Source organism: Leopardus geoffroyi, chromosome C2 (genome assembly GCF_018350155.1).
Source record: "Leopardus geoffroyi isolate Oge1 chromosome C2, O.geoffroyi_Oge1_pat1.0, whole genome shotgun sequence".
NCBI classification, from domain to species: domain Eukaryota; kingdom Metazoa; phylum Chordata; class Mammalia; order Carnivora; family Felidae; genus Leopardus; species Leopardus geoffroyi.
The window spans coordinates 130,197,335-130,218,133 of NC_059333.1; the positions used below are offsets into that span (position 1 = coordinate 130,197,335).

The 20,799-nt window shown below is 37.4% G+C and overlaps 1 long non-coding RNA gene across 1 annotated transcript in view; it reads left to right on the forward strand.

Moving 5' to 3' along the window:
• The window catches only part of LOC123611559, a 46,750-nt gene extending 25,951 nt beyond the window's left edge, over positions 1-20,799 (forward strand). The window contains exons 2-3 of the long non-coding RNA XR_006718731.1: positions 19,280-19,404; positions 20,610-20,799. This is a non-coding gene — a long non-coding RNA (uncharacterized LOC123611559). The remainder of the gene's footprint in view (positions 1-19,279; positions 19,405-20,609) is intronic.

The window sequence follows — 20,799 nt, forward strand, 5'->3', positions numbered from 1 at the left end:
AAAGGAGTTCATTCTGCAAAGGTCAGGGGATCAGTTCCATTTGTCATGCTCTGCAGTAGTTAACAAGAGTGTAGATAGCATGTTTATCACTGTAACACTAGAATGTTTTTTTTTAATTCATCATTTCAACTACTTAGTTTGCCACAACAAAGCACTGGTTTAAAGCACAGCATTGAGCTTTCCTTCTGATTTAAAAGCCGTATGCATCTCTGACAGTTCTGAGCAATGCTTTTTATGGCTTTGTTTACCTTGTTCTAAAATGAAATGACAATTCATTTTTCACAAATAAGCTGAAGAGTCTTCGCAGCAGATTTTTTTTCCTCTGAAGTAAATTTAAAAGAGGTTTTCAGAGGTAGACATTTTTCTTAAGCAGCAAATGGAAAATACTTCCAAAAAATTTGCTTTCTGACATCTGGGAATGAGCCTTATAAAGCAGAATCCATTCTATAAGCAAAGGGCAAACTGTCTGAAAGTCGTAATTTGCACCTCTTTCTTTAAGTAGGCTCTACACCCTACCATGGGGCTTGAACTCACAACCCCAAGATCAAGAGCCCCATGTTCTTACCAACTGAGCCAGCCAGGTACCCCTTTGCATCTCTTTTTAAACACATTATTTTCTACATGTTGAGTTTGGTAGTTTCTTTCCTATTATATTAGAACATAATAAAATCATTGCTTTAGAACGAGAAAACAAGTGGCTCTTGGACAAGTGAACCTTAAGCTAAAAAGTACAAATTTTTCAATGCCCTATTTTTTCATTTTGAGGTAGCTGTACTTTTAAAAATTTACTTACTGGAACGCCTGGATGGCTCAGTTGGTTGAGCACCGGATCTGGGTTTTGGCTCAGGTCATGATCTCACAGCTTTGTGGGTTCAAGCCCCATGTCAGGCTCTGCATTGGCAGTGTGGAGCCTGCTTGGGATTCTCTCTCAACCTCTCTTCTCTGCTCCTCCCCCACTTGCACTGTCTCTGTGTCTCTCAAAATAAACACATTTAAAAAAAAAAACTTAAAAATTTACTTACTAACTTCCTTTACTCAATATAGAGTTATGGAAAACTCCAGAGTAGAAGCAAAAAATTTTAGGTCTCATCTAGGCTCTAGCTTTAGTTTTTAGGAAATACTAGTTCTTGAGAAAATACTAAAACTCCTTAGTCCTCAGTTCTTATAACAATAAAACTAGACAAGATAGTCTTCCAATCTTCCAGGTCTGTAACTCCATGAGACTATAATTACATAATATAAAGGAGGCAATTGGATATAAATAAGATGGTTTGAATCCATAATGAATATCAGTGAATTCTGGTATTATCTACCAAGGGGAGTAGCTGTACATGGTAAGACATCAGAAAGCAGAGCTGTGTCTGATGCAAACCATGTCTTTAGAATGCATTCTCTTCATTAAGACTTTTCTTTCTTCCTCAATTTTCCTAGGATATTACATATAATGGTAATTGAATCTTCTACCAACGACACATCTTTCCTTTTAGGGAGCTGTTTATCTTAAATATAATAAATTTACTTTTGTCATAAAAGTGAAATGATACATGCATTTTTATGACATTTTTATCTCCTACAAATATATGAAAAAAAGAAAATGGGTCTCTACTTAGCACACAATGTGCAAGCTAAAATAGCTTATAGGCGTAATACTTTGCATTTAATTATCCTGTGCAATCATCCAGAACTCACACAAATTTTTAGTATTAACTCATAAGGTATGTAGTGTTAGCTGTATTTTATACATGGGGAAACAAGCAGAAGATAAACATGGGACCTATTCATGAATACCTAGGTTACTAGGTAATCTCTGAATGTGTCAAATATGAAAGTCCTTACTCTGCCATCCCAGTGAAAGCCACTATGCTTAGCTCACTCCTACTAACTTCCCCCGCCTCTGAAATTAAAAAAAAAAAAAATTTTTAATGTTTATTTATTAAATAAATATTAATAGGAGAGAGAGACACAAAGTACATGCAGGGGTGGGGCAGACACACACACACACGCACACACACACACACACACACACACACAAAATCTGAAGCAGGAGCTGTCAGCACAGAGCCTGACGTGGGGCTTGAACTAATGAACCACAAGACCATGACCTGAGACTAAGTCGGGCACCCAACAACTGAGCCACCCAGGTGCCCCTGAAATTTTTTAATTGGTATATTCCTAAATATCTTTATAGTACTGGCAATAATTTTGGCTAGAATCACTAACAATATCAAAAATCATAAGCAAAATTCTCAAGTAAAAACTGACAATAATATGAGCATACAGTAAAATAAAACAAAAGATTAACAGCTTTAATACATACATTTCTGTTACAAACTGATAGAAAATAAAGGTAGAGGCCGTATAGATAAATCATAAATAAGTGAGCATAGAATATGAATTGACTATTCAAAATTAAGGAAAACAAGTCTAATAAATCTATTTTTTACTGGGTTTTTTAAAATTTAAATCCAAGTTAGTTAACATGTAGTGTAATAATGGTTTCAGGAGTAGAATTTAGTGATTCATCACTTATTTGTAACACCCAGTGCTCATCCCAACAAGTGCCCTCCTTAATGCCCATCACCCATTTAGCCCATCCCCCTACTCAATGTTCAAACTCGTTTTAAGAGTAAACCTATCACGATGAGCACTGAGTAATGTATAGAATTGACAAATCACTATATTGTACACCTGAAACTAACATAACACTGCACGTTAACTATACTGGAATTAAAATAAGGAAACTTAAAATTAAAAAAAAACATTCAAACTCATTAATAAAAAAATACAAATTGACACTATCTTCCTTAACATGTCAAAGGAAAAGATTTACAGTACTCCATGAGAGGCTATGGTGAGATAGCTATCCTCATATGCTGTCGGAGGGGATTTAAGTTGTCACATTCTTTCCCAGAAAGCATTTTGGGAATATAATATGCATTAAGAGTCTTAAAGATATTCTGTACTGCTGGGCCCAGTAATTCCCCTTCTAGGAATGCACGCAAAGAAAGATTATCCAAAATGCACATAGATATGCAAAAAGCCTACCTTTTCCATTACAAATATTATTTATAACAGAAAAAAAAGAGAGAACAACCTAAATGTTCAAACATAAGTAGTTAAATAAATTATGGAACACCCACAATACAGAAAATTATATAGCCCCTAACATTATTCATAAAGTATTTTGAATGATCTATGAAAAGTTGATGAAATACAAGGAGGGGGACAAGTTAAAACGTAAATATACAGTGTGACCTCAAGTGTGTTAATAAAGGGAAACAAACCACAAGAGACTCTTAACAACAGAGAACAAACTGAGAGTTGATGGAGGGAGGTGAATGGCAGAGGGGCTAGATGGGTGATGGGTAGTAAGGAGAGCACTTGTTGTGACGTGGGTGCTGTTTGTAAGTGATGAGTCACTGAATTCTACTCCTGAAACCAATATTGCACTGTATAGTAACTAAAATATAAATAAATAAATAAATAAGACCTAAAAAAAGATAGATCATACACCACAACATAAAAATAAAACCATAAACCTTTCCAAGAAACATAGGAGAATATTTTCACAACCTGAGAGTGGACAAAGATTTCTTAGGCAGAATGCAAAAAGTGATAACTACTGAAGAAAATGTTGATGAATTAGACTTCATCAAAATTTAAAACTTGTGCTCATCAAAAGATAATATTAAGAAAACAAATAGGCAATTCCTATAAATCCTATCATTGACAAAGAACTTATATCTAGAACATATAATGAATTATGACAACAACAAAATAATAATAGTAAATGATTAAAAAAGGCAAATATACAGAAGATACTTCACAAAGGAAAATATACAAATGGCCAATGAGTACATGAGAAAAGTGTCCCACATTATTAATCATTAGGGATGTGTAAACCAAAATCCCAATGAGATACCACTACATATACACGAGAATGGCTAAAATTAAAAAGACTGAAAACACCAAATGCTGACAAAGATGGAGGGCAACCAGACTCTTAAGCATCCCTAGTAGGAACATAAAATGGTAACAACCACTTTGGGAAAAGGTTTGGCAGTTTCTTATGAAGTGAAACACACACTTACTCTTTAACTCAGCGATTCCATGCCTAAGCATTTATCTGAGAAAAATTAAAACTTATGCCCATAAAAAGGCTTGTATAAGAATGCACATAGCAGCTCTATTCACAATAGCCAAAAAAATGGGAATCAACTCAAATGTCCATCATCATGAGAACAGATAAACTGTGATATATTCATGCAATGAAATCCTACTGAACAATGAAAAGGAATGAACCACATATTCACACAACACCGATGAGTCTCACAGACATAATATTGAGCAAAAAAACCCCAAAAGACAACATTCTGAATTATTTCATTTATATGAATTTCTTAAGCAGACAAAATAAATATAAGGTTAAAAAAATCAAGGGCACTTGGTGGTTCAGTTGGTTAAGCATCCAATTCTTGGTTTCAGCTCAGGTGATGATCTCATGGGATTCTCTTGGGATCCTTTGTCACTTCTCTCTGCCCCTCTCCCACTCACACTGTCTCTGTCTCTCTCAAAAATAAATAAGCTTAAAAAAAATAATAAAGGGGCGCCTGGGTGGCGCAGTCGGTTAAGCGTCCGACTTCAGCCAGGTCACGATCTCGCGGTCCGTGAGTTCGAGCCCCGCGTCGGGCTCTGGGCTGATGGCTCAGAGCCTGGAGCCTGTTTCCGATTCTGTGTCTCCCTCTCTCTCTGCCCCTCCCCCGTTCATGCTCTGTCTCTCTCTGTCCCAAAAATAAATAAACGTTGAAAAAAAAAATTAAAAAAAAAAAAAAAAAAAAAACCGCTGGGGCGCCTGGCTGGCTCAGTCAGTTGAGTGTCCAACTCTTGATTTCGGCTCAAGTCATGATCCCGGGGTCATGGGAATGAGCCCTACATCGGGCTCCATACTAAGGAGCCTGCTTAAGATTATCTCTCCCTCTGCTGCTCTCCTCTGCTTGCATTTTCTCTCTCTAAAATAAAAAAAATTAAATTAAATTAAAATTAAAAAAAATCAAAATAGTGGTTGTCTCAACAGTAGGAAGAAGAGCATCAGGGATAGTCTGGAAAGAAAGATGAGGAAATTTTCTGGGTAGATAAGAATGTTCTCTGTCATTCTAGGGTATGTGTTGGTCTGCTAGGGTTGTCATGAGAAAATACCATACATTGGGAGGCTTAAACAACAAAAATGTATTTCTCACAGTTCTGGGAGCTGAAGTCCAAGATCAAGGTGCTTGCCAGTTAGGTCTCATTCTGAAGCCTCTTCTCTTGGCTTATAGGTGGCTACCATCTGGCTGTGTGCTCATACGGCCCTTCCTTTTTGTGTGCAAAGAGACATCTCTGTGTCTCTTCCTCTTACTGAATAAGGACACCCTGTCAGATTAAGGCCCCAGCCTGATGCTCTCATTTAACCTTTAATATCTCCTCATGGGCCCCATCTCCAAATACAGTTACATTGGGGGTTAGGGCTTCAAACTGAATCTTAAGGAAACACAATTCAGTCCATAACAGTACAGTTACATGAGCGGATCTACTTGCCAACATTGTACAGTTAGATTTTTCTTTTCAATGTTTGTAAAGTCTACCTCAAAAATTTTATGAAAAAAATTGTAAATTGAGGGTTGGTGAGTAGGTAATCCAATGAAATAATAATTACACAAAATAATAATTAGAATGTTGAACAATTTTGAACTTTGATGATATTTTCATGGGATTCATTACTTTGCATATATAAATATTCCATTTACTGTACATATGTTTTAAATTTTTATAATAAAAAGTCTAGTAAACAAAAGAATATATGTCAATGGAAGATACTTTATAGAGATGACGATTCTGTGACATTCTGCTGAACTGAGCTCCATTTTAGCCATGCTTGCATAATGGTTCCTGGGCAGGTCATCTGGGCTTGATTTACTCATCCAGAGAATACATTCATTAGATAGACTTACTGAGTGTTCATTAGGTGTGAGACATTAGACACTATGGTGGGTTTTGCTGACATTATCACTAAAGTGTTATTCAGCATTTAAATTCTATAACCATTTTGTGTCATAAATGCAGCTCATCCTCTCTTTTGTTATATATAATTCTCATTGCTTTTTAACCTTTCTATCTTGTGTTTAGTGTTCCCTCTTGTAGAAATGAGATTTAATAGGCCGGGACAGCAGTCATCCTTCAGCAGATTTATTTCCTACCAAACTCTTTTGGTCTAGTGGGTTTTCTAGGAGACTAATAGGTTCAAGAAAATAGATGACAATATGGAGACTTTTATAAAAGGACTGGACTCTACCTGAAGGAGTTAAGATTCTAGTAGAAATAAGTAAAAACAACTAAATGAATAAATATGACAATAGATGATTCTAAAGGCAGATTAAATTCAGTATTTGTGAAGATCAGTGAAAGTGTTCAGTATAAAATATCCAGAATGAAGAACAGGGAGCATTTAAAAAAATGGAAAATGCAGGGGTGCCTGGGTGGCTCAGTCGGTTAAGCATCTTGACTTCGGCTCAGGTCATGATCTCGCAGTTCTCGTGGGTTCAAGCCCCACATCGGGCTCTGTACTGACACCTCAGAGCCTGGAGCCTGCTTTGGATTCTGTGTCTCCCTCTCTCTCTGCCCCTTCCCCGCTCGTGCTCTCTGTCTCTCAAAAATAAATAAACATTAAAAATTTTTTTAAAAAATGGGGTGCCTGGGTGGCTCAGTCGGTTAAGTGTCTGACTTCAGCTCAGGTCATGATCTCACAGTTCATGAGTTTGAGTCCCACATCGGGCTCTGTGTTGACAGCCCAGAGCCTGGAACTTGCTTCAGATTCTGTGTCTCCCTCTGTCTCTGCCCCTTCCCTGCTCACACTCTGTCTCTCTCTGTCTCTCGGCAATAAATAAATGTTTAAAAAAATGTTTTAATGGAAAATGCAGAAAACAGATAAAAGACATATAAGATAAGGTCAAAAGGTCAAATATATATTTAATCAAAGAACCAGAATAAAAAGAGAGAGAGAAAGAGATTTGGAAACAAACAAACAACATTTGATTTGTTTAAAACAATATTTGAATCAAAGAATGACTGGCTGGGAATTTATAAAACTGATCACCATCAAGATTTAGGCTCAAGAAACTCTAAAATCCCAAGCAGTGTGCAAAAAAAAACCACAGCCAAACTGCTGAAAGTGAAAAATAAAGAAAAAATAAAAAATCAGCCATGTGGGGCAGACACAGGGTAGGCATTATCTTCAAAGGCTCAGTAATGAGTCTTGTATTTGACTACCAAACATATGCAATGAAAGTAGAAATCAATGGAAAGAAACAAAATTTAAGATGCTAAAAGAAAAAGCTTCCAGCCTATCATCCAATAAATACAGTATACTCAATAAACTATATAAAAATATAATGCAATAAAAATATCCTTCAAAAAAGAGAATGAAATAAAGATGTCTTAAGACAAACAAAAATGGAGAAATCTGTCACCAGCAGACCTTCCCTAAAAGAAAACACTAAAGGGAGTTTTTCAAGAGAATAAAAATGACCCCAGATGGAAGCAGAGAATGTAGCAAGGGATGAAGAGCAACAGAAAGGGTAAATGTGGCATAAATATGAATAAATATCGGGGTGCCTGGGTGGCTCAGTGGGTTAAGCATCGGACTTCAGCTCAGGTCATGACCTCACTGTAAGTTTGAGCCCTGCGTCAGGCTCTGTGTTGACAGCTCAGAGCCTGGAGCGTGCTTCAGATTCTGTGTCTCCCTCTATCTCTGCCCCTCCCCACTTGTACTCTGTCTCTCTATCTCTCTCTCAAAAAATGAATAAACATTAAAAAAATATACGAATAAATATCCACTATATAAAAATAATTCAGAGGATTTAAAATATATATATAAACAAAATGCATATCAAAAACACAAAAGTTGAAGGAGAGTAAATGAAGTTTATGTTTTCAAATACTTGCATTATCTGAGAAGTGCTCAAAGTTCTAATTCATGATAAACTTTAATAAACCAACAATACATGTTGAAATGTTTAGAGCAACCACTAAAAGATTAATACATAAATATACATCTAACAAGCTCATATGGAGAGATGGAATAAGTTTAAAATACAGTACCTGATTAATGCAAATAAAGGTAAGATAGGTATATATTTCCCCTTTTATTTTTTGTTTATTTTTTTTTTTACATTTATTTAATTTTGAGAGACAGCACAAGCGGGGGAGGGGCAGAGAGAGAATGAGACACAGATTGGAAGCAGGCTCCAGGCTCTGAGCTGTCAGCACAGAGCCGGACGCGGGGCTCGAACTCACAAACCGTGAGATCATGACCTGAGCCAAAGTCAGACACTTAACTGACTGAGCCACCCAGGTGCCCCATATTTCCCCTTTTAAATAGAAGTAGAACTCCAGCATCTGCTGGATATAGGTCTTTGGTTTATTTTGATGAAAAAAGAAAACTAAGAGGAAAAATTTTTTAATTAAGTCATGAGTATTGACAAAAAATATTGTCAATTTATACGTGGCATTTGAATCTATTATGTTTAAGTCTATGAAGTTGCTAAAGAAAAATTACCCAGGATAGAAACTTTGTGATAGAGTTCAATAATGTATAGAAATTACTTCTACGAAAAGAAATTTCAAAAACACAGGTAGTTCTGGGGAAGCCAATTCACTCTAAGAAGCTGAAATATTCAGTATAATTTAATGTAGAGGGAAGAGTGACAAAAATCACTTTTTAGGAGATGATGGGAACCTGAAATTTTATTGAAGAAGGATCTAATTTACTCAAAGGATGTTTGTTCATAATCTAAGGAAATAGTATTTGATAGATGTGGTTTTGTCCCTTGAGACCTTACTGCAGCAATGTTCTGTGAAACCATAACAGAATTAAAAATTTTTATACTCTTAGAAATTGCATCTCCTAAACTAGAGTTCAGAGGAGATGACTTTACATGAATATATTATAACAAAATATTATACAGAGAATTATATGTTTGTATGCGCGCATGCGCGCGCGCGCGCACACACACACACACACACACACTCACACACGCACACACACACACACACACACACACACACACGAATAGAAGTAAATGACATCACAGACATTCCACGTATAAAATTTCAAGATAATCGGGAGCTTCGGAGTTGGTGAACGCGTGGAGATTTCGGGAGAGTGGTGTGCCTAGCAAAGGCATGGAAACTGCATTGTTTCCCACATACCTTGCCTTTTGCATCTCTATCACCTCACTATTCCTGAGTTATATACTTTTATAATAAACCACTGATCTAGAATCACAAAGAGAATACTTTGATATGGGAAAAAAATCTCAGAAAATTTGTCATTTTTGTAAGAGACTTATCTCCTGAATATTTCTCCAAGCTACCCAGACACTAGTCCAATCTAAATAGGGAGGCATCTTAAGAAATTCCTCACAAACACCCCCAAAAATCATAAAATGAGGGTCTATGATCTTTGCCTATGTAAACAGATAATGTTCAAATCTTTCCACTGACCAAAGAATGAAAATCTTACCAAAAAATAGTTTCAGAGAGATTAGAGCAGGAAACAGATTCAGTAGAACTCTCAGATTGTGTATTCCTTGTATTACATGAATACAGTTATTTAAAATAAATGTTGGTTAATGAGGAGGCTGGGTGAACAGTTCAGTCATTTAAGCATTTGACTCTTGATTTGGACTCAGGTCATGATCTCACGGTTCACAGGTTCAAGCCCCACATGGGGATCTGCTCTGACAGTGCAGAGCCTGCTTGGAATTCTCTCTCTCCCTTTCTCTCTGCTCCTCCCCCATTCATTCTCTTTCTCCTGCTCTCTCTCTCAAAATAAATAAACAAAAGGGGCACCTGGATGGCTCAGTCAGCTGAGTATCCAGCTCTTGGTCTCATCTCAGGTCATGAGCTCATGGTTCGGAGATCCTGCCCATATCAGGATTCTGTCTTGGGATTCTCTCTCTTGGGATTGTCTTTCTTCCTCTCTCTCTGTCCCTCCCCTCCTCTCACGCTGTCTCTCTCAAAATAAATAAACATTTTTTTTAAATAGTGAATTTATAAAAAAATAAATAAAAACATTTTTAAATAAATTTTAAAATGTTAGTTAAAAAGAAGAAAAAAATAATAAAATTAAATGTTGATATTATTTTTAATGTTTTTTTAATATATGAAATTTATTGTCAAATTGGTTTCCATACAACACCCAGTGCTCATCCCAAAAGATGTCCTTTTCAATACCCATCACCCACCCTCCCCTCCCTCCCACCCCCCATCAACCCTCAGTTTATTCTCAGTTTTTAAGAGTCTCTTATGCTTTGGCTCATATTTTTTTAATGTTTTATTTATTTTTGAGAGAGAGAAATACAGAGTGTGATCAGGGGAGGGGCAGAGAGAGAGGGAGACACAGAATCTGAAGCAGATTCCAGGCTCTGAGCTGTCAGCACAGAGCCTGATGCAGGGCTCAAACCCATGGACCATGAGATCATGACCTGAGCTGAAGTCAGAGTCTTAACCAGCTGAGCCATCCATGTGCCCCTAAAATGTTGGTATTATTATAACATGAAAAAAATTTCAAGATAATTGAAATTTCTTGATGAAGGGCCACCAACATCTTTTTTAAGAAAATATATTAACTACTTAGCATCGAAATTTTAAAAAATTTATTACACACTTACCAATATATTTAAACTAACAAAAAACAACATAATTTATGCTTTTAATGACAATTAAGGAACCATTATGGACATTGACTATTATACTATTCTGCAATGCTCTCAGGGACTACAGGAGTGCTAAAATAAATGCTTTAAAAAAAAAACTTGACAATTGTTGGAGGGGGGGTGGTGGTTACACAAGTTGGCAGAGCAGCATAGAAGTTCTCAGTTTGTCTTATCCCTGAAATGCAGCTAGATCAGCACCATTTTGCACACCTGAGAAATTGATCGGAGGATTAACACAACAATCTGCATAATTTGAGCCACAGAACTCGGCAGGTATGCAGTGCAGAGAGGTGAACTGGGAGGTGGAGGATAGGGAGCTGTTTTTGCAGAGAGGACAGACAAAGTGGGGGGACAGTGTGGCACACTGGGAGAATAAAAGGAAAAGCACTCCCTCGAAAATAGCTGGAGAGAAAGAGAAAGAGTGAAAACACTCACAAGGGACTAAACAAGAAATCTGTTCCCCAAAACCACTGACAGGGAGAAAAGAGAGGGTTTCAATACCATTAGGATTCTATAAACAGGGGAGTACAGAGTTGGAAGTTCTGGAGCTCAGTGCCTGGCAGTGCTCTGGTGAGGAAGTAGGGTGAATCACCAGAGGCAGGCAGCGGGGTCTGTGGCATCCATGTGCCACAAGGGAAAAAGTGGTTCCCCTGCTTGGAGAGTATTTGGTAGAGGCCATACAGCCTCCCCACAGGCAAAGGTCCCAGCAGACCCCAGAGAGGAGCCATATTTGCTGGTATTGGGACAAAGACTCCAGATTGCCGTGAAACGTGGCACCATCTGTGTGTTGTGATTTGCCATAATCTCTGAACCCTCTGCCACTGTGCAATCGCAAGAACGTTTTCTGGGGCAAACTGGTACCCAGCCACTGCTCAATGAGACCCTATACTAGAGGGTTGGTGTGGGTCCAAGCCACAGGGTTGTCTGAAGTGAGGAGTTTTGTAATGCAGACCCATCTGAGAAAAAACTCCGGAGCAAGGTGTCGCCTGGCAGGCTGATGGCATGGACACAGACAGGGTAGAGGCGGGGAGTAGACAGAAGCCTGAGACAAAGGAGGGGTGCTTGATTGTGGGTCAGTGAGAGTGCAAAGTTCCAGTGCCAGAGACCAGGAAGCTGGGTAAAGCCATTTCCACCTCTCCTGCACATGCACATACATACACACACACACACACACACACACACACACACACACACACGCATTATTGTCACACTGATCCACCTCAGTAAGCCAAGCAGCGCCACCTAGTGGAGAACTGAGCCATTATACCAAGCCCCACCCAACTGTGCCCTCCAAGCACATCTGCTAGACCAGCACAAGTCTCTCTGCCTGCTCAGTGTATGGGCTATAGAGTGCTTCATAGTTTGAGTTCTAAGGGAAACTGGATGTAACTTCATTCAGGTTTCATTCTGTTTGCTGGTTCCTATATTCGTTTTTTTTTTTCTTCAGTCTTTAAATTGTCTTTTCTTTTTTTTTCATCCTTTCTTTTCTTTTTTTTAGATACAGAAAGAAAAACTTTTATTTTCAATTTTTATTTTGTTTTTAATTTTTAAAAAATTTTTACTATGTGGTTTTGTAAATTTTTTATTCTATTTCACTTTCTTTATTTCATTTTATTCTATTTTATTATATACATTTTTTTCAAATTTTTAAATTTTTTAATACCTTTTGAATGAATCAGAAAAAAAGAGGGAAACAAAGGCAAAAGAGCATGATACAAGACTTAGAGAATTCAGTGACTTATTAAAAAGTAATAACATCCATATCATAGAAGTCCCAGAAGATGAAAAGAGATAAAAAGGAGAAGAAGGTTTATATGAACAAATTATAGCAGAAAACTTTTGTAATCTGGGGAAGGCCACAGACATCAAAATCCAATCACAGAGAACTTCCATTAGATTCAACAAAAACTAACCATCAACAAGGCCTATCATAGGCAAATTCACCAAATACACAGAGAAGGCAAGAATTATGAAAGCAGCAAGGGAAAAAAAAAGTCCTTAACCTACAAGGGAAGACATATCAGGTTCACAACAGACGTATCCACAGAAACATGGCAGGCCAGAAAAGAGTGGCAGGATATATTCAATGTGCTGAATTGGAAAAATATGCAGCCAAGAATTCTTTATCCAGCAAGGCTGTCATTCAAAATAGAAGGAGATATAAAGAGTTTCCCAGACAAAAAAAAATTAAAGGAGTTTGTGACCACTAAACCAGCCCTCCAAGAAATTTTAAGGGGGGCTCTTTGAGTGGAGAAAAGATGAAACAAAACAAAACAAAAAGACCAAAAGCAACAAAGACTGGAAAGGACTAGAGAACATCACCAGAAACTGCAACTCCACAGGTAACACAATGGCACGAACTTCGTATCATTCAGTACTCACTCTAAATGTCAATGGACTAAACACTCCAATCAAAAGACATAGTGTATCAGAATGGATAAGAAAACAAGACCCATCTCTATGCTGCTTACAAGACACCCATTTTTTACCTAATTACACCTACAGATTAAAAGTAAGGGGATGGAGAACCATCTATCATGCTAATGGTCACCAAAAGAAAGCTGATGTAGCCATACTTCTATCAGATAACTACATTTTAAAATAAAGACTGTAATAAGAAATGAAGAAGGGTATTATATCATAATCATGGGGTCTATCCATCAAAAGAGCTAACAATTATAAATATTTATACCCTCAATGTGAAAGCATCAATTAATCACAGACACAAAGAAACTCATTGATAATAATGCCATAATAGTAGGGGACTTCAATACTCTACTCATAGCAATAGACAGATAATCTAAGTATAAAATAGACAAGGAAACAATGGCTTTGAGTGACACACTGGACCAAATGGACTTAGCAGATATATTCAGAACATTTCATCCTAAAGCAGCAGAATACACATTCTTTCTTGAGCGCACATGGAATGTTCTCCAGGATAGATCACATACTGGGACACAAAGTAGCCCTCAACAAGTACAAAAAGAACGAGATCATACCTTGCATATTTTCAGACAACAACACTATGAAACTTAAAATCAACCACAAGAAAAATTTGGGAAAGACCATGAATAATTGGAGTCTAAAGAACATCCTACTAAAGAATGAATGGGTTAACCAAGAAATTCAAGAGGAAACTGGAAAGCACATGGAAGCCAATGAAAATGAAAACACGACAGCCCAAAACTTCTGGGATGCAGCAAAGGCAGTCATAAAAGGGAAGTATATAGCAATCCAGGACTTCTTAAAGAAGTAAGGAAAGTCTCAAATATACAACCTAACCTTACACCTTAAAGATCTGGAAAAAGAACAGCAAATAAAACCCAAACCAGCAGAAGATGGGAAATAATAAAGATTAGAGCAGAAATCAATGCTATTGAAATAAATAAATTAAAAAAAAAACCAGTAGAACAGACCAATGAAACCAAATGTTTCTTGGAAAGAATTAACAAAACTGATAAACCTCTAGCCAGATTTATCAAAAAGAAAAAGGAAAGGACCCAATAAATAACATCAAGAATGAATGAGGAGAGATCGCAACCAACACTGCAGAAATACAAACAATAGTAAGAGAATATTACAAGCAATTATATGCCAATAAATTGGGCAATCTGGAAGAAATGGACAGATTCATAGAAACATAAACTACCAAAACTGAAACAGGAAGAAATAGAAAATTTGAACAGACCCATAACCAGTAAAGAAATTGAATCAGTAATCAAAAATCTCCCAACAAACAAGAGTCCAGGTCTGGATGGCTTTCCAGGGGAATTCTACCAAACATTTAAGGAAGAGTTAACACCTATTCTTTTGAAGCTGTTCCAAAAAATAGAAATGGAAGGAAAACTTCCAAACTCATTCTACAAGGCCAGCATTACCTTGATTCTAAAACCAGACAAAGACCCCACTAAAAAGAACGACAGACCAATTTTCCTGATTAACAAGGATGCAAAAATTCTCGACAAGATACTGGCAAACCGGATCCAATAATACATTAAAAGAACTATTCACCACAACCAAGTGGGATTTATACCTGAGATGCAGGGATGGTTCAATATCTGCAAAACAATCAATGTGACACATCACATCAATAAAAGAAAGGACAAGAATTACATGATCCTCTCAATAAATGCAGAGAGAGCATTTGACAAAATACAACATTCTTTCTTGATAAAAACCCTAAGAAAGTAGGGATATAAGATCATACCTCAAGATCATAAAAGCCATATATGAATGACTCAGCGCTAATATCATCCTCATTTGGGGAAAACTGAGCTTTCCCCTTAAGGTCAGGAACATGACAGGGATGTCCACTCTCACCACTGTCATTCGGCATAGTGTTGGAAGTTCTAACCTCAGCATCCAGACAACACAAAGAAATAAAAGGCATCCAAATCAGTAAGGAGGAAGTCAAACTTTCACTCTTCGCAGATGACATGATATTCTATGTGGAAAACCCAAAGACTCCACCAAAAACCTGCTAGAACTGATCCATGAATTCAGCAAAGTCTCAGAGATAAAACCAATGTACAGAAATCAGTTGCATTTCTATACACCAATAATGAAGCAGCAGAAAGAGAAATCAAGGAATCAATCCCATTTACAATTGCACCAAAGCATAAAGTACCTAGGAATAAACCTAACCAAAGAGGTGAAAAACCTATACACTGAATACTATAGAAAGCTTATGAAAGAAATTGAAGAAGACACACCAAAAAAAATGGAAAAACATCCCATGCTCATGGATTGGAAGAACAAATATTGTTAAAATGTCAATACTACCCAAAGCAATCTACATATTCAATGCAATTCCTATCAAAATAACACCCAGTGTTTTTTTTTTTTTTTTTTTTTTAATTTTTTTTTTTCAACGTTTATTTATTTTGGGGACAGAGAGAGACAGAGCATGAACGGGGGAGGGGCAGAGAGAGAGGGAGACACAGAATCAGAAACAGGCTCCAGGCTCTGAGCCATCAGCCCAGAGCCCGACGCGGGGCTCGAACTCATGGACCGCGAGATCGTGACCTGGCTGAAGTCGGACATTTAACCGACTGCGCCACCCAGGCGCCCCCCCAGTGTTTTTTTTAATATGAAATTTTTGTCAAATTGGTTTCCATACAACACCCAGTGCTCATCCCAACAAACACCAGTGTTCTTCACAGAGCTATAACAGAAAATTCTAAAACATGTATGGAACCAGAAAAGATCCAAATAGCCAAAGCAATCCTGAAAAAGAAAACCAAAGCAGGAGGCATCACAATTCCAGACTTCAAGCTGTATTACAAAGCTGTAATCATCAAGACAGTATGGGACTGGCACAAAAACAGACACACAGATCAATGGAACAGAATACAGAACCCAGGAATGAACCCACAAACATATGGCCAACTAGTCTTTGGCAAAGCAGGAAAGAATATCCAGTGGAATAAAGACAGTCTCTTCAGCAAGTGGTGTTAGGAAAACTGGACAGCGACATGCAGAAGAATGAACCTGGACCACTTTCTTACACCAGACACAAAAATAAACTCAAAATGGATGAAAGGCCTAAATGTAAGACAAGAAACCATCAAAATCCTCGAGGAGAAAGCAGGCAAAAACCTCTTTGACCTTGGCTGCAGCAACTTACTCAACACATCTCCAGAGTCAAGGGAAACAATAGCAAAAGCAAAGTATTGGGACCTCATCAAGATAAAAAAAACAAAGAATCCAGTGAAGAAATGGGAAGAAGACATGAATAGACACTTTTCCAAAGAAGACATCCAGATGGCTAACAGACACTGGAAAAAATGCTCAACATCATTCATCATCAGGGAAATACAAATCAAAACCACAATGAGATACCACCTCACCCCTGTCAGAATGGCTAAAATTGACAACTCGGGCAACAACAGATGTGTGTGAAGATGCAGAGAAAGAGGATCTCTTTTGCACTGCTGATGGGAATGCAAACTGGTGAAGTCACTTTGGAAAACAGTATGGAGGTTCCTCAAAAAGGTAAAAATAGAACTACCCTATGACCCAGCAATTGCACTACTAGGTATTTATCCAAGGGATACAGATGTGGTGTTTCGAAGGGGCACATGCACCCCAATATTTATAGCAGTGCTATCGATAATAGCCAAAGTATGTAAAGAGCCCAGATGTCCATTGACAGATGAATGGCTAAAGAAGATGCGGTATGTATATATACCGTGGAGTATTAATTGGCAATCAAAAAGAATGAAATCTTTTGCCATTTGCAACAACGTGGATGGAACTAGAGGATATCATGTTAAGTGAAATTAGTCAGAGAAAGACAAATATCATATGACTGCATCATATGTAGAATTTAAGATAAAAACAGATGAACATAAGGGAAGGGAAGCAAAAATAATATAAAAACAGGGATGGGGACAAAACATAACAGACTCTTTAAATATAGAAAACAAACAGAGTGTTGCTGGAGGGGTTCTGGGAGGGGGGATGGGCTAAATGGGTAAGGGACATTAAGGAAGACACTTGTTGGGATGAATATTGGGAGTTATACATAGAGGATAAATCACTAGAATCTACTCCTGAAATCATCATTGCACTATATGCTAACTAACTTGGATGTAATAAAAAAAATAATTAATAAATAAATAAATAAGTGTAAAATAAAATAAAATTGGAAATCAATATCCAACATAATAATACATAGGATCTTCATAGAGACCTTAGATGCTTTCCTGTGAGTCAAGTGAATGTTGGCCATGCAAAGCTTAAGGACTTTGGAGACACCACTTTCCTCCTTTTGCATTTATGTTGTTTGGGTGGTATTCCCCATAGCTGAGGTTTCTCTATACATGAATTTTTCGGAAATGACAATTACATGTTTGGTTTTTTTTATTAACAATGCATATAATGTCAGAACCTACTTCTGTCTGAACTTCAGCCCTTTAATTCTTTTAGGAAATTGGCTCATTTAGTTCCCAGATGCAAGGGGGTGCAGAGGTGAAGGAGAAAGGAGCTACCACTGACTGAGAAAGGGAACATGCTAGATAAAGCTCGGTCACCACTGTGAAATCAAATTTAATTCTTATAGCCAGTCTATGGAGCAATTTCATTTTATTATTAAGGAAAAAAAAAAGACTAACAGAAAAAAAGTTCAGAGAGGTAAAGTAACTTGTCAAAAGTCACACTGCTAGAAAATGGCAGAGCTGGGATTCAAACCCTGGCATGGCTCATTACCTCCTATTATTCCTTCCACTAAGCCAAAGCTTTGGAAAGTCTCAGGGATTAACTGGAAAAGACTAATGCTGGAGCGTGTACTATGGTGAGAACATAGCTCCATTATTCTGGGCAATGTTATTGTGGCTCGAAAACCACAAAGATGAAAAAGATAGCATAAAAATCTAAAATCCTCTAATGAAAAAGTGAATAATCCTAAGTAATGAATAGTATATAATGGAGAAAGACAAGAATGGATTTTAAGTGAATCTGAAGTTTCTTCTTATGTGGTATTTTTAAACTACTCTAAAGGGAAATTATGACCCAGCAATTGCACTACTAGGCATTTATCCAAGGGATATAGGTGTGCTGTTTTGAAGGGACACATGCACCCCCATGTTTATAGTAGCACTATCAACAATAGCCAAAGTATGGAAAGAGCCCAAATGTCCATCAATGGATGACTGGATAAAGAAAATGTGGTATGTATGTGTATATATATATATATATATATATATATATATATATATATATTTACATAATGGAATATTACTCGGCAATCACAAAGAATGAAATCTTGCTATTTGCAACTACGTGGATGGAACTGAAGGGTATGATGCTAAGTAAAATTAGTCAGAGAAAGACAAAAATCATATGACTTCTCTCATATGTGGACTTTAAGAGACAAAACAGATGACTATAAGGGAAGGGAAATAAAAATAATATAAAAACAGGGAGGGGACAAAATAAAAGAGACTCATAAATATGGAGTACAAACTGAGGGTTGCTGGAGGGGTTGTGGGAGGGGGGATGGGCTAAATGGGTAAGGGGCATTAAGGAATCTACTCCTGAAATCATTGCTTCACTATATGCTAACTAATTTGGATGTAAATTTTAAAAAATAAAAAATAAAGTTAAGTCATTTAAAAAAAGGTATAAAAAAAATAAAGGGAAATTATGGATAACCACCAAGGATAAAAATTAACCCGTAGAACGCGTAGGATAAGGCAAGGGCAGCGAACCTGAATCTCTGGAAACTTCCTAGTGACTGAGAATCATGTAAATTTGCATAACTGGCTTTGTGTGTGAAAGTGGTGAGACCTTATTGGTAGGTCACAAATGTTACTTAATTGCCTGATTTGAAGATTAAATGGTGTAAGAAAAAAGACTGTGGCTGCTACCCTTTGCTGGAAAAGATTAGAAGATGGGCTTTCCCCAGGTACATTTGAATTGCAAATAAGCATCCAGCGGAAGTACACTTGACAAAAGGTAATACAAAAATGGACAGAGAGGAGTTCAAGAGTGAAAGGGTGGATTTAAATGTCACTTGTACACAGAATGCAGCTGACCTTGTAGCTGAGGATGGGGCCACTCAAAACCTAAATACACTGGAAGAAAAGCCAAAGACAGTTTTGTGGAGACTCCGTGAGTCCAATAGGAGTGCAGAAAACATTAATTACAGGTAATAAAAAGTGATTAGGCAAGCTATTCCCTATTTGCTATAGTCTGTAATTTGGTGCTACCAAATAATGATGTGTCAAGACAAAAATTGTATTCTCTTCTGGTTATGTTTCTTCCTCCATGAAAAACAATGCTTTCTGCCATCCTCAGGGGAGTGTGTTTTGTGGGTTTTGGTTTGATTTGGTTCAATTTGATTTGTGAATCTGTTGCCATCTTAAAAACTGATATATGGAAGACATCTCAGATGCTGCTAAAAAGAAGTCTGACATTTCCTGCTTCTTGACCTCAGAATCTAACAGACCATCTTCTTGGAATGATTTGATTGGCTCAAAATGGAACAGCCACAAAAGCAGTCGAGAGATACTGTTTTTAGGACAGTGGTGATGTGTGCATAAGGATGCAGATACGCCAGAGCTTTCTCTGTCACAGAGAGGCCGAGTCTTGGTCTGTCAATCCAAGTAGCCTTCAGAGAATGAATATATCTGTCAGGCTTGTCAAACTTCTTTTGCGCAATCCTACTAAGTTACTTAAAGAAGAGAATTAAGCTAAATTAGGTAGTGTGTTTCTGGATTCCCTGAGGAACAAAATATAATGAATTCCAACACTTCTAGACTACTCATTTGGCTGTCCACAGCTGCTATGAGGTGAATTTCTATCATCTTCATTTTCAAAAAAAAAAAATATGTTTATTTACTTTTGAGAGCAAGGAAGACACAGCACAAGCAGGGGAGGGGCAGAGAGAGAGGGAGACACAGAATTCAAAGCAGGCTCCGGGTTCTGCGCTGTCAGCACAGAGCCTGACACGGGGCTCAAACCCACAGACCGCGAGATCATGACCAGAGCCTAAGTCGGATGCTTAACCGACTGACCACCCAGGCACCCCATATCATCTTCATTTTCAAATGAGGAAACAGAAGTGCGAGAAGTCAAATAATTTGCACAAGATCTTGCTAGAATCTAAACAATGGAAACTATATAACAACTTGTTCCCTTTCCCCTCTTCCAGGTCCCCTTCCTGCTGGAGCATGTTTCAGACCAGTGGGATGTGCCCACTTTGACCTGTGGCTATAGGTGTCCTCTTTTTTTCTTTTTAAGAGTGAATTTTCTTTATTAAAATAAGTAAGACATACAGAAAAGTACACCAATCTTAAGTGTAAATCTTGGCTAATTTTTATAAAGTGAATAACTCATGTTATTGCCTTCCAGATCAAAGAAGAGATCAAAGATAGAACACAACCAGTACCCAAGAAGCCCCCAGTCTGTCTCTCTCTCTCTCTCTCTCTCTCTCTCTCTCTCTCTCTCTCTCTCTCTCGCCAAAGGAAGCTACTGTACCCTCCCATCATCAGTTACTTTTGCCTGCTTTGGAACATACTATAAATGGCATTATGAAACATTA